This window comes from Anolis carolinensis, chromosome 6 (genome assembly GCF_035594765.1).
Source record: "Anolis carolinensis isolate JA03-04 chromosome 6, rAnoCar3.1.pri, whole genome shotgun sequence".
Classification (NCBI taxonomy): Eukaryota; Metazoa; Chordata; class Lepidosauria; order Squamata; family Dactyloidae; genus Anolis; species Anolis carolinensis.
The window spans coordinates 22,043,897-22,057,677 of NC_085846.1; the positions used below are offsets into that span (position 1 = coordinate 22,043,897).

A 13,781-nucleotide genomic window follows, 5' to 3' on the forward strand; every position below is an offset into this window, starting at 1 on the left:
CCAGAAAGCAGAGTCTGTGGGGAGATTACATACAAGCAAAGAAGGGCTTGAGAACTGTACATAGAGAGACATCCATGCAGGAGACAACTGTGGCCAGTGATGCATCTCAGCACACATGCATACACAGCCCAGCTTAGACCTAACCATTGCTTCTGTCTCTTCCTGCAAAACATAAACACATACATTCCCCGACACACAATTTTATTTTTTGCACTTCCCTTATCTGTTTCAAGTCTACACAGAGAGGCATTTAGCTCTGAGGGAACAAAAAAAAACTCCCAAGTCTCCCACCAAATGCCTAAGTCAGTGCCAGCTTCCCATGACCGTTTGCCAAATCCTATCTTTTCCCCTTCTCCAGCCCTCTAACCTTGCCAAAGTTCCCTAGAAGGACGGGGCTATCAAGATCCCTGTCCTTGCTCTTCTCCTCTGCCTGTCTCTAGATGGCAGGGGCTCACCTTCTTTCCCAAGGATGCTCTCCGTAGGGCAGGCAGAGGCTTCGAGGAGGAGGAGAGGAGGAGGAGATGTGTCCAGATCGCAGAGCTGCAGAGACTGCCGAGTCCCGCCCGAGACTCCGGCAGGCGAGTCACGAATCGGGGAAGGGAACTCCGGGCCCGAGCGTGACGCATCTGCCAGGCAGTCACGAAGCGCCTCTGATTGGGGAGGAAGAGGAGCCCTGGGGGGAGCGCGGGGCGCAGAGCAGGCAGGCAGGCAGGCAGGCAGGGAGGGAAGGAAGGAAAGAAGGAAGGAAGGAAAGAAGAAAGGAAGGAGAAGGGGGGAGGCGGGTGGTGGTGCTGAGCCCAACAGAGCCCTGGACCTTCAGCACCACGGACAGTTCCCTGTGCCCACCAACACACCTCCAGCTCCATGGGCAGCATCCCGTAGCTGGCGATACCTTTCAGCACCACGGACAGCCCGTTGTGAAATGACAGCCTGCCTTTCAACACCGTGGACAGTTCCTGTGTCTGCTGGCCTGCCTTCAGCACCATGGACAGTGGCACACTCCCCCCCCCCCCCCAAATTAAACGCACATTCAACACCATGGATATTGCCTATAGAGGTGTCAAAGAAACTGAATCCCTTTAAAAGGGAATGGAAGAGGAAGGGGGGTAACCAAGTCATACTGTGGAAAAAAGTCACTGTAAACGGATTAGGGCTTTACCAGCAGCTGCATATGCAACTATTGAACTGCACCTAATTGCACAGCACTTGCTGAATGCCCATAATCGTTTTCAATAACCAACTACTACTAGATATATTAGAAATCAAATATTCCCATTGCATCCTTTTTCTTTTAACATTGACACCATTTTAGGATACCAATTGCTCACTAGTATAATAATAATCATCATCATCATCATCTTTTATTTATATCCCACCACCATCACTTGGGGCAGCTCACAGAACATTCAAGGTGTGACATGCAAAATACAACAAGTACAAAACAAAACACAGGCAATAAACAGTCAACACAACATCATAAATTCACAGTACCCCCTGGCAAAAACAATAAAATACAGTAGAGTCTCACTTATCCAACATAAACGGGCCGGCAGAATGTTGGATAAGCGAATATGTTGGATAATAAGGAGGCATTAAGGAAAAGCCTATTAAACATCAAATCAGGTTATGATTTTACAAATTAAGCACCAAAACATCAGGTTATACAACAAATTTGGCAGAAAAAGTAGTTCAATATGCAGTAATGTTATGTTGTAATTACTGTATTTACGAATTTAGCACCAAAATATCACGATGTATTGAAAACATTGACTACAAAAATGCATTGCATAATCCAGAATGTTCGATAAGCGAGTGTTGGATAAGTGAAACTCTACTGTACAACCATTGCTGTAGATAAAACAGCAGGATTCGATCTCAGAATTGTAAAGTGCTAATAAAGAATCTAAAGGTTCTCATATGTATTATTAGAGAATCTAAACATGGTCGAAGACTTGTCGGAAAAGCCAGGTCTTTAATTGCGTGCGGAAGGTTTGGAGCAGGGGTCCCCAAACTAAGGCCCGGGGGCCGGATGCGGCCCTCCAAGGTCATTTATCTGGCCCCCACTCTCAGTTTTATCATATAATATTTTTATATTATTTTAAATAATATAATATATTGTATATACATATAATATTGATAATAATATTATAATGTTATACAATATAATACTAATAATACCATATAATAATATTAATTATATGATATATATTACATATAATATTACAGTATAGTGGTATAGTTCAATATAGTAATATATAATGCTAATATTGTGCTATGCTAATAATATAATGTATTGTATGTACATACAGCTGCTCTGAGTCCCCTTCGAGGTGAGAAGGGTGGGATATAAATGTAATAAATAAATGTAGTAAATGAATAAATAAATAATTTTAGACTTAGGCTCGCCCAAAGTCTGAAATGACTTGAAGGCACACAACAACAACAATCCTAATTAACTGGACTATCTCATTGGCCAGAAGCAGGCCCACACTTCCCATTGAAATCCTGATAGGTTTATGTTGGTTACAATTGTTCTCATTTTTAAATACTGTATTGTTCTCTCATTGTTGGTGTTGTTGTTTTGCACTACAAATAAGACATGTGCAGTGTGCACAAGAATTTGTTCGTTTTTTTTTTCCAAATGATAATTCGGCCCCTCCACAGTCTGAAGAATTGTGGACCGGCCCTCTGCTTTAAAAGTTTGAGGACCCCTGGTTTGGAGGGTGGGGGCTAGCCCGATCTCCCCCGGGAGGGCATTCCAAAGCCAGGGGGCCACTATCATGAAGGTCCTCTCTCTCGTCCCCACCAACCGCACTTGAGACGGAGGTGGGACCGAGAAGAGAGCCTCCCCAGTAGATCTTAAAGCCCATGCCGGTTCATAGAAGGAGATGCAATCTCAAAGATAGGTTGGACCCGAAGCGTATAAGGCTTTATAGGTAATAGCCTTCACTTTGAATTGGGTCCGGAAACTCATTGGCAGCAAGTGGAGTTGGAAAAGAAGGGTCATCCAGTCCAACCCCATTTCTGTCAGGCAGGAAAACACAATCAAAGCATCCCCTACAGAGGGTCATTGAGCCTCTGCTTTAAAACTTCCAGAGAAGGAAACTCTTTAACTAAAGAGGGCCGGGCTGTGGCGCAGGCTGGTAAACAGCTGCTGTAATAAATCACTCTGACCATGAGGTCATGAGTTCGAAGCCAGCCCGTGGAGGGGTGAGCACCCATCAATTAAAAATAAAATATAGCCCCTGCTCGTTGCTGACCTAGCAACCCGAAAGATAGTTGCATCTATCAAGTAGGAAATAAGGTACCACTTATAAAAAAAAAGTGGGGAGGCAAGTTTAACTAATTTACAACGTTGGAATGAGGAAGTGAGGAAGTGCCGTCAGAGTGGACGATGAAGCAGCTGCTCCCCTCTGTGGCCAGAATCGAACATCCCCTCAGGAGAAGGTTAAATTGCCTCTGCGTCTGTCTGTCTGTTGTCTCTGTCTCGGTTCAATGTGTTTATGGGCATTGAATGTTTGCCCTATATGTACATAATGTGATCCGCCCTGAGTCCCCTTTGGGGTGAGAAGGGCGGAATATAAATACTGTAAATAAATAAATAAATAAATAAATAAATAAATGTCAGTACAAGATACGTGCATAGGTATATACCATTTGTTTTTAAAGAGAACTTCCTGCTTTTCTTTACTCGGTTTCTCTGTAGTCCAATATTTTTCTTCCACCTTATCCTAGCAAGTTGTTTACTTCATTAAGAAATTAATGTCCCAATAGTTTATATCTCCAGACTTGTACATAAAGCCTTTTCCTCTTCCTCAGATATATATTAATAGAAAGGTTTCTGTCCTGCTAAGAATGTGTCCAGTGATTTATCCTTCAACAAAGCTGGATTCTTTTTCTATTGAACACACATCCTATCTTGTGCAAATCTAGAAAGAAATTCAGTCTTTGAGAAATGTGGACATGTGCTGTTCAAAAGTGAGAAAATGTTTTCAATACAATGTATATGGCTTTGTTGCTTATATGCTATCCCTAACAAACATGTTTATTTTTAAAATACAGGTCATTGTTCAAAGATTACACTTTCATGACTGAATGGAGTGAGACTTACTTCTGAATAAATATGTATAGCACCATGTTCTTCCAGTGCAAGTTTATGCATGCTACCAGAAGTAAGCCTCATTAAGTTCAATAGAACCTCTCTCCATAGAAATATGTACTGGGTTTCAGCCTAAGTGGTTCAAAATAGTGGTATACAGGGAGGTACAAAGGACATAAAGTATACAATTATTTTAGTTTAGCATTCAAATATGTTTCCTTGGTTGGATGGAGAGTTCATGAAAGGATATGAGGAAATAACATTAATGAAATATTAGTGCAATGTTTTAACCTTAGCTGAGCAAAAATAACAACAAATTTTGTTGGTTTTAGTGCTAGAAACTGTTTCTTTCCGGAAGTCCATACAGTACAGAGTAAGAGCATCCACAAATATCATCTGGTGAGGTATTGTATATTGTTTGTCTTTGCTTTTGTAAATCTAATTATGAACAAAAAAAGGAAAGGAATTAAGACTGCAGACTAGGTGAAATGTTCCTTTTCCTGCTTACACATGTATTTTTGTTTACTGAGTTATGCAGATCTTTTTGCTCAGTCCAGTATTGGTGCTGGAATGGAGAACCATTTTGCCAATTGAATTGGGAAGATTCTATGGGATTGTTTGTGAATATGTAACGCAACAAGCCAAATGTATATTCTTTCCTGGGTTGAAGAACAAGATGGTGCCTTCTTCCATTGCATAAGACTGAAGTAGCAGCTGATATTTTTCTTCAGTGGTGGGGATGAGGCAGCACCCAAGACCACACTTGAAGGCTACCTTAGTGAGAAGGCAGACCATGTGTAATACAGCTCTCTGTTGCCAGTTCCCAGAATTTCCCACCTCTAGTAACTACATTTTCCTACTTAATAGTAGTGCCAGTCCTGTTGAATAAGTTAACTTATGAAAACAGGTTGATGTACTAAAGGAGAACTTTTTCTTGCATACAAAAATAAACAGCATTTATTATTGGATCAAATACAGATAGGTACAAAGGACATAAGACATACAGTCATTTTAGCTTAACATTCAAATAAGATTCAGCATTTGAAGCCATGGAGAAGAATAACTAAACATGTTCCTGGCCCACCTCAACAGCACCCACCCAAACATCCAATTCACCATGCAAAAAGTAAATGAAGGAAAACTGCCATATCTAGATGTCCTAGTCATCCACAAACCCAATCAAAAATTGGGCCACACAGTTTGTAGAAAACCTACACACACTGAAAGATACCTACATTAAAAACTCCAACCATCACCCACATCAAAAAAGAAGCACAATTAAAGCCCTGACAGGCTGTGCAAAAAGGATCTGTGAACCCCACCTCCTCCAAGGTGAACTGAACCACCTAAACTGGGCTCCACAACAGACATCAAAAGAGCCGCACGGACAAGAGCAAGCCACGAGAGTAAAGACATAGATCCACCCAGAGGAAAAGTGTTCCTACCATACATCAAGGGAACCACTGATCGCATAGGGAAGCTGATGAAGAAACATAACCTACAAACTATGTGCAGACCCACTAAAAAAAATCCAACAAATGCTATGTTCAGCAAAAGATAAGAGGGATCCTCTCAAATCTGCAGGAATCTACCATATACTATGCAGCTGTGGACATATCTACATAGGAACCACAGCATTGCCCAATTACGAATCAAGGAACATGAAAGACACTGCAGACTAATTCAACCAGAGAAGTCAGCCATAGCAGAGGACTTGATGAACTAATCTGGACACAGCATATTATTTGAGAATACAGAAATGCTGGACCACTCTAACAACTACCAGCTTAGCACCATTTGGCAGAGAAGACTAAAGATAAAATGACAACTCCGACAATTCCATAGCATTAATCAATGGCAGTTAAAGTGGTGTTAAACTGCCTTAACTCTACAGTGTAGGTGAATCTAGGTTTCCCCCCCCCCCCCTCATATTTATACTCTGCCCTTCCTTCAACATGTCCTTGGCGATCTGTATTTATTTCACTTAATCAGAAGACATCAACTCTGCAGAGACAGTTGAAGTGCAACTCACAATTTCTCATAAGCTTAGATTATAGTGAGAAATAAGGGAATTTACATTTTTGAAAAACTCAAGTTTCACTGCAGAGGTACACCTTTACTCCTGTTATTTCAAAGCACCATCGAGACTGAAAAAGGGAAAGGGAAAAATATTTTTCCAATATACCTCACAACCTCTGAGGATGCTTGCCATAGATGTGGGCGAAATGTCAGGAGAGAATACTTCTGGAACATGGCCATACAGCCCGGAAAACACACAACTACCCTGTGATTCTGTCCATGAAAGCCTTCAACAACACATTAAGCTTTTAAAGTTGTGTGTGTGTGTGTGTGTGTGTGTGTGTATCAGGAGTGACTTGAGAAACTGCAAGTCACACCAGAAGCTACTTGCAACTTTTTAAGTTATGAAAATGGAATCTGGCCATACATTGAACTCAGCTTTTTATTCAAAGATGCAGCACAAGATGAATTCTGGCTGGGAAGCCATCAAACAAGCAATTAAACTAATCTTCCATAGAATTCTTACAAATTCATATAGATGCAGTTTTTGAGCAAAATGAGACTATGACAGTCATACAAACTCACCAGTAAGGACAAACACTATCTACAAATTATATATGTCGCACTCATCCTTTGACTCCAAACACTGGTGTTTTAGCTAGTAACCTTCACCAGCAGTAGGCATCTTAGGCTCTGGATGTTTTATATATGTTTAACATGAAAACACTTAGAGCTTTTTCATTTGCTATCAGGTCAACTTCAACTTATGGAAATGCTGTGAATGAAGTACCTGCAAGAACCCCAATCATCAATTGCCTTGTAAATGGCTTTCAGACTCAAGGATGTGGTTTTCTTGATTGAATCAACCCATTCAGGTATAGTCATTCTCTTTTCCTATGGCTATCCACTTTACCAAGCATTATTGCTTTTTCTAATTATGTTGTTTTGCATTGTGTCCAAGGTACAACAGTCTCAGTTTAGTCATCTTGGCTCCTAGTGAGAGTTTAGGCTCAAATTGCTGTGGGATGTATCATTTCTCTTTTTGGCCATTCATGGGATCTGTGGGATTCTTACTAAATCCATGTTTCAAATGAGTTGATTGTCTTCCTGTTGACCTCGCTTCCTGTCCAGTTTTCACACCCATACAAAGAAATTGAAAATATCATGGAATAGAAAATTCTGACTTTGTATTCAATAAGGTAAAGGATTTTCCCTGACATTAAGTCTAGTCATGTCTGACTCTGGGGGTTGGTGCTGATCTCAATTTCTAAGCCGGCATTGTCCATTGACACCTCCAAGGTCATGTGGCTGGCATGACTGCATGGAGCGCTGTTACCTTCCCACCAGAGTGGTACATATTAATCTACTCATATTTGCATGTTTTCAAACTGCTAGGTTGGCAGAAGTTGAGGCTAACAGCGGGAGCTCATCTCACTCTCCAGATTCAAACTGCCAACCTTTTGGTTGGCAAGTTCAGCAGCTTAGCGGTTTAGCCCACTGCACCATCGGGGGCTTTTGTACTGAATACCACATTCTAAAATGTCTAAACAAATGTTTTCTTCAACATGTTTTATCAGTCCTAGGCTTTATTATCAGTTTCTCTTCTCTTTAGGATAAAGAAAATATATCTATCTCAGTTAGTTTCTACAGTGAGTTATCCTCAACAGAGAGATCTTACATGTATCACAAGTATCAGAAAGACATTTTGTCAGTCAAAATCACTCCCTTACAAGACTCAAGGAGAACATCTTGAAATTTCTCCCAATACTCCCAGGAACAAGTCACAGTTCTTAATTTACACCCAGCTTAGAACTTGGACAATTTACTTTTAAACTATATCCAAAAAAAAAAAAAAGATTGGTTTTAGCTACCACTCCAGAATCCTTCAGCTGATAATAATAATTGCTATGACAGTATAGGAACTATATTGCTAAAAGAAATAACTTTTCCAACCCAGCTGCACAACTTTTCAAATTTTAGAACACTAAGGGAGGCCTTAAACCAAAACAGACTCCATGTTCATCTAGCCTGGTTTTATCAACACTATCAGGTACTCTTTGGGGTTTCAAACATAATTCTTTGCTGGCCCTTTCAGGGGGCCTTTTGGCTATAGCCTCTCCTTTAAGCTGTACTCCAGAAGGCACTGCAACATTGCAAACAGAAAATACTGGTCATACGCCTTCATTTTACTTCCCTACAACTACAGTGTGACTGGTCATATAAGTTCTCCCTGTTTCTATTTGCGTTCCAAATCCACCAGATGAGCAGTATGGCACTGGCATCCTACCCAATCTTTCATGGGATGGTCTGGCTCAAATAGGAAATACTAGTTTTGAGCATAAACTCCCCTGAGAGCTTATTCTGCCAGTGTCGATGGTGCAATCTACCATGATGATGCCAAGTAACAATAGAAGTTTTAACCTTATAGTAATAACACTTGAGATCTCCCATTCTTCTCTCCTGTTTCAAATTCTGAGATATGCCCAGCTCCCGTCTTGTACCTGGGCCTCCCTTCCATTGTCCCCACATGTTTTTCAAACCTCTTCTTGAAATCTACTTTTTGATGGGATGTTCAGCTTAATCTTTCTGTCCTCGTGTCATCTAATATCAAGCCTAACAGTGCAACCATATGAGCAATCCAATAAGGCTGACTCACTAGGATTGCACCGTAACACTGCAGTCCTGTGCATACTTATTTGCAAGCCCAGCGCAACTGGGCACCTGTGTGCAGAATGAAGTTTCACTATTTCTATTTGAGCTTACTTCATGATTCCTTGTCTTCAGAAATGTTGTCTCAGTCTCTGCCCTTGTGTCTTTTCTCTGAGTTTTCATCGTGAGATCAGAGACATCTTTGGATCACAGTTACAAAATCCCCCAGCTTTGTTGTAGTCCAAATGAGTAATGAGTTGCTGTAGGTTTTCTGGGCTGTATGGCCATGTTCCAGAAACATCCAGAAGCCATACAGCCTGGAAAACTCACAGCAACCCAATGATTCCAGCCATGAAAGCCTTCGACAACACAAATGAGTAATGTTTCCATGCTTTGATCACATTTTTATCCTCTATCCCACTCTTCAAGATTGAGATTGGAATCTTTGCACAGTGAGGATCAGCTTCTAGACTCAGTTTAAGATATTTTGTAAATTAGCAAGTATATCCAGCAACAGTGTTTGAAGCTTGAAAGCAAATACCAGGCCAGCATAGGAAAATGTGATAAGACAAGGCTATGCAGACAAAATCTCTAGTTGATGCTTTGATCAGCTTACCAGACAAGTGAAAGACTATAGACTAATTCACCATTCTACATTTCAGCTTACGTGTGTGTGTGTGTGTGTGTGTGTGTGTTCTAATTTGAAGGCAGGTAACAGGATTTTGGTGGACTGACATCCCACTGACAACTTCTTCTGTGCCAACAATGTGTGATTTTAGGGTTCTTTAAAAAAATCAGATCCAAAGCATGTAACCCCAAAGACATTATTTAGCAGCAAAGAAAGTTCATGGCTGAGTGCAGGCTAGATTTTCTTGACAAAGTAGTCAAGGGCACACTCCACTCACTTCCCCAAAGAAGGAAGAGACAAACATTTCTGGTAAGAAGGGAGTCCTGGGAATAACTGAAGGCTGGAAGTGATCCAGAAGATGGGAGAAGAAATAAGAGAAATTGTAACTGGGGTGTAAAGGATTTGCAGAGGAAAAGTGGAATAGAGAGGGAGAGTAAATGTGTGTATGAATGTAAAAGCCTTTTGGAGGAAAAGTGAAACGAATGACTAGACTGAGCTGAGAATGTGAGAGGAAAAATAACAAAGGTAACAGAAGGCAATTCTGAATTACAGAGAGCCTCTTGGGCTCAAACAAGTGTTTGCGGGTTTCAGACCACACCACTCCCTTGTATTTGGATGCCTGCCTTATAGCCTCATCCTCTTTGCTTGTCGATTAAAAGGTTGTTTCAATATTGGTGTTCCCACCACAACAGCCATTTTACTCTATAGTACATATGGAGGCCCCTATTAAAGTTGGCAAGCCCAAGATTTATACTATCGGATTTTTTACAAGCACTTTTTATCAAATATGACATCGAAACCAACAGCACGCACTGATGTCACTAGTAAATATATATAAGGCAGATTTTTTCTCTCTCCAAAACTAGGGATTCCATTATACTGACAATAATAGTCCAGTGCAATCAAGGCAGAAGGGAAATATTGAAAACAACTCCTCCCTTCAGTGATTATTCAAAATCCTTCACTGAAAGAAAAACATTCCATCTTGATTTTTAAAATAATATACTGTAAAAATAAATTTAATATGGAGCCAAATACGGCCATTTTGCAGGTTCTAGTAGATTTCTTTGTGAATGGGTAGGATTATCTAAATCCTTCACACAATGTGTTGCTTACTCATGGCTTGCCTTAATCAACGTGAACCTTAAAATTCTCACAAATGGATGGGAAGGCAGATATAAAAAATAGCAGATCTGACTAAAAAGGACTGCAGGCTGGGATTTGGGTGGGATGCTGCAAGAACATCCCCTCCTCCTCCTCCTAGCTCTTTCATCTCTCTCTTTTTTCTGTGGTGGGTTATTAGGATGTGAGTCGGGTGCCGCTGCTGCTGAGAGCCCGTTGCTATAAATAGCTCAGCTGCTCCACATGATCCCTTTTGCACCAGGCTGCAGAGAGCTATAAATAGCGCTTGGCCACGTGTGGCAGCCTCCCCTCCCCCAAGCCCCGGCACGGCCATAGACAGCTGCTGCTCCTCTCTCCGAACACGAGGGCTACACATGTGCACCCCTCCTCTGGAGACAAAACTCCCCCATGAACGGGGATGCACAATTTCATTCATGCTCTTGCATAACGGTGGCACCGAGGGACACCTAGAGCAAGGGATGCCACACTTTTCTTGGGCAGCAATTTGAGTCTAGCAGCTGGTAGAAGAAAGTGCCCATTCATCCACAGCTCTTAGGGATACAGAAAGCAGAAACAGAGCATGGCCCATTGAGTTCAGTGTTGTCTTCATCATGGGTAGGAACCTCTTACTAGGTCTGCAACATCATGCATTGGTTGGCTGGATCTGCCCTACCACTATTAGTCCCATATGGAAAGGCAAATAGTAGATAAGACAGATGCTCCCATTGTTTGCTAATAGTTATTCAAGCTATGCTCTATAACTATGGTGGGAAAATTACAGGCATATGTCCCTAGGACTATTTTTGTGGCCCTAAGGATTCCTGAAAGGCTGATATGGTGCTTTAGACTGCCACAGTTGCCCACTGCTGTTCTGTACAGGCAGCATGCTCTAATTTTCTCTACACAGAAAAGGGAAAGTGGATAATATCATAGAAGGAGATACAGCTTGTGTTAGAGCCCATACTGCATAATAGGACTAAGAAGTCACAGAGTAGCTAGCTTTAAAGGAGCTCTCCAAGGTGCTGAACATGTTTGAAAGCATTAAGCAACTACAAAGCCTGGGTGAAAACCTAGAATATATTTACCACCCACTGACGTGGGAGATCCCATTCTGGAGTCATTCCACCATGATATCACCTAGAACAGTGGTTCTCAACCTGGGGTCCCCAGATGTTTTTGGCCTTCAAATCCTAACAGCTGGTAAACTGGCTGGGTTTTCTGGAAGTTGTAGGCCAAGAACACAAGCTAAATTCCAAGGAGCAATTGAGTTCCTGGGGCCAGTACAGTTCCTTATCCCTAGTCTACACTTAATTCCATGATTTTTGATCACTTGGGAAAGCAGGGGCTGAACCTGAGATTGTATGTGTGCAAATCACTGAATTGCCTCCCTTTTGGGCCAAGTGAGTCTGAGTTTGTATCCTAGAGACACCCTTTTTTGCTAGCTCACATGAGCCTCTCTAGGATACAAGCTTTGGCCCACCTGGTTCCACAAGCTTCTAATGTTGGACAACAGCAGAGGGTAAAGCAAGGGATTGCAACTTTCATAAGGGGTCCCCCATTCCACAGATTTCCCCCCATACTCAGCAGTAATCAGCTGTTCACTTCTATTTTTAAAAGGAAAGTACCCTTTTACTAAACCAAGGTCTTGTGCCTTGCTTTAGTCACCATTTTTGAGGCTTCCAGAAGTATGATTCTTCTTGTTCTCAGCTCCCACTCCCACCCCCAAAAGATGTGTTTTTCCTCTTAAGGTGGTGGGGATTGCATGGGTCACATGGGTCACATGGGTCACGTGTGCCATATGTTCACTATTCTTCCAGTAAAGAACTAAAGAATAAAAGAAAAAAGAATTAGTTGTGAACATGTTTAAAAATGTAAGAGTAGCCTTGGATCCCATCCCAGGAGAAAAGCAAGGTATAAATTCAATAAATAAATAAGGAAATGGGTAGGTAGGCTTCAAGATAAAGCCTTAGGCAGTAATTAGAGCTGAATAAGGATTAATCCTAGTGAACTGGAAGTGTTAAAGCATTCTGATTCATTGTAAACTGCAGGAATTATTTTTCACTTTTTTGCTACTGGACAAGAAGCCAAAGGGCTGGTACAAAGGAGGCACTTCTACCAGATCTGTCTAGCATCACTTGTTGTTTGTCTGACCATGCAGTGAATCATAGAAAGTGACAAGAAAAAGCCTCACCACAAAGATAGCATCATCAAGACATTGACTGAAGATACATTGGCACAGCCTTAGAAGAGTGATAGCAGGGCGACCGAATCAGAACTGACAAACTTTATGTAATGATGGAAGTTATAATCAAATCTGAAGAAAAACTGAGCTTCCTAGCTGTGGTGCAAATGGAGTGTTGGATGTAGTAGACAATACATGCAGCAATACAGCAGGACAGCAGGATCCAAAGCAGCAAGGCATCTCTTTCTACATGAGTCTTCCTTGGTTACAGAGAATACAACCTTATATTTGGTCCCAAGACTATACTAGTAATCAGAGCTGGCCCTAGGTATTTTTCAAGTGTAGGCGAACAGAATTTTGGCACCCCCCCCCCCAAACCAATCATTGAAAAATAAAAGCGTTGGATAAGCGAAAATGTTTGATAATAAGGAGGGATTAAGGAAAACCCTATTAAACATCAAATTACATTAAGATTTTACAAATTAAGCACTAAAACATCATGTTTTACAACAAATCAACAGAAAAAGCAGTTCAATACCTTGCGAAGAAGTTGCCTTGATGGCGCCCCCAACAAGATGGCGCCACAGGCAACTGCCTAGTTGGCCTGGTGGTTGAACCACCTCTGCTAGTAATATAAAAGTATGAAGACTCAAAGATAACAGTAGTTGTTTTAATTTTCTAATCTTGTTCCTGATTAAAGCCAATATTGTCAACTGCACATACACACAATCCACAATTTCCCACAGTAGGCTTATTTACCTGCTACAGAAAAAAATATTCCTTTGCAAATTAGAATAATGACTGATAGACAGTATTGTTTATATTGCAAGATGTTTAGTGGTAAAGTTTATTTGTGGACTGTCTTTCCCAGAATCCCCCAGTAACTAACAAGAGACAATAGCTGATCTTTCCTATACATCAAAATGAAGTGGTGCAACGATCAGTACTATAGATGGGGAATGCCATTTCTTCAATATACAGTAGAGTCTCACTTATCCAACATAAACGAGCTGGCAGAATGTTGGAAAAGCAAAAATGTTGGAGAATAAGGAGGGATTAAGGAAAAGCCTATTAAATGTCAA

The 13,781-nt window shown here is 41.1% G+C and overlaps 1 long non-coding RNA gene across 2 annotated transcripts in view; it reads right to left on the reverse strand.

Annotated features, from left to right (window-relative positions):
- The window catches only part of LOC134292504 (uncharacterized), a 74,849-nt gene extending 74,187 nt beyond the window's left edge, over positions 1-662 (reverse strand). The window contains exon 1 of one of the 2 annotated variants that reach the window (XR_009999744.1): positions 456-662. This is a non-coding gene — a long non-coding RNA (uncharacterized LOC134292504). The remainder of the gene's footprint in view (positions 1-455) is intronic. The other variant, XR_009999743.1, reaches the window with a different exon arrangement.
- Between the last annotated feature and the right edge of the window lie 13,119 nt (positions 663-13,781).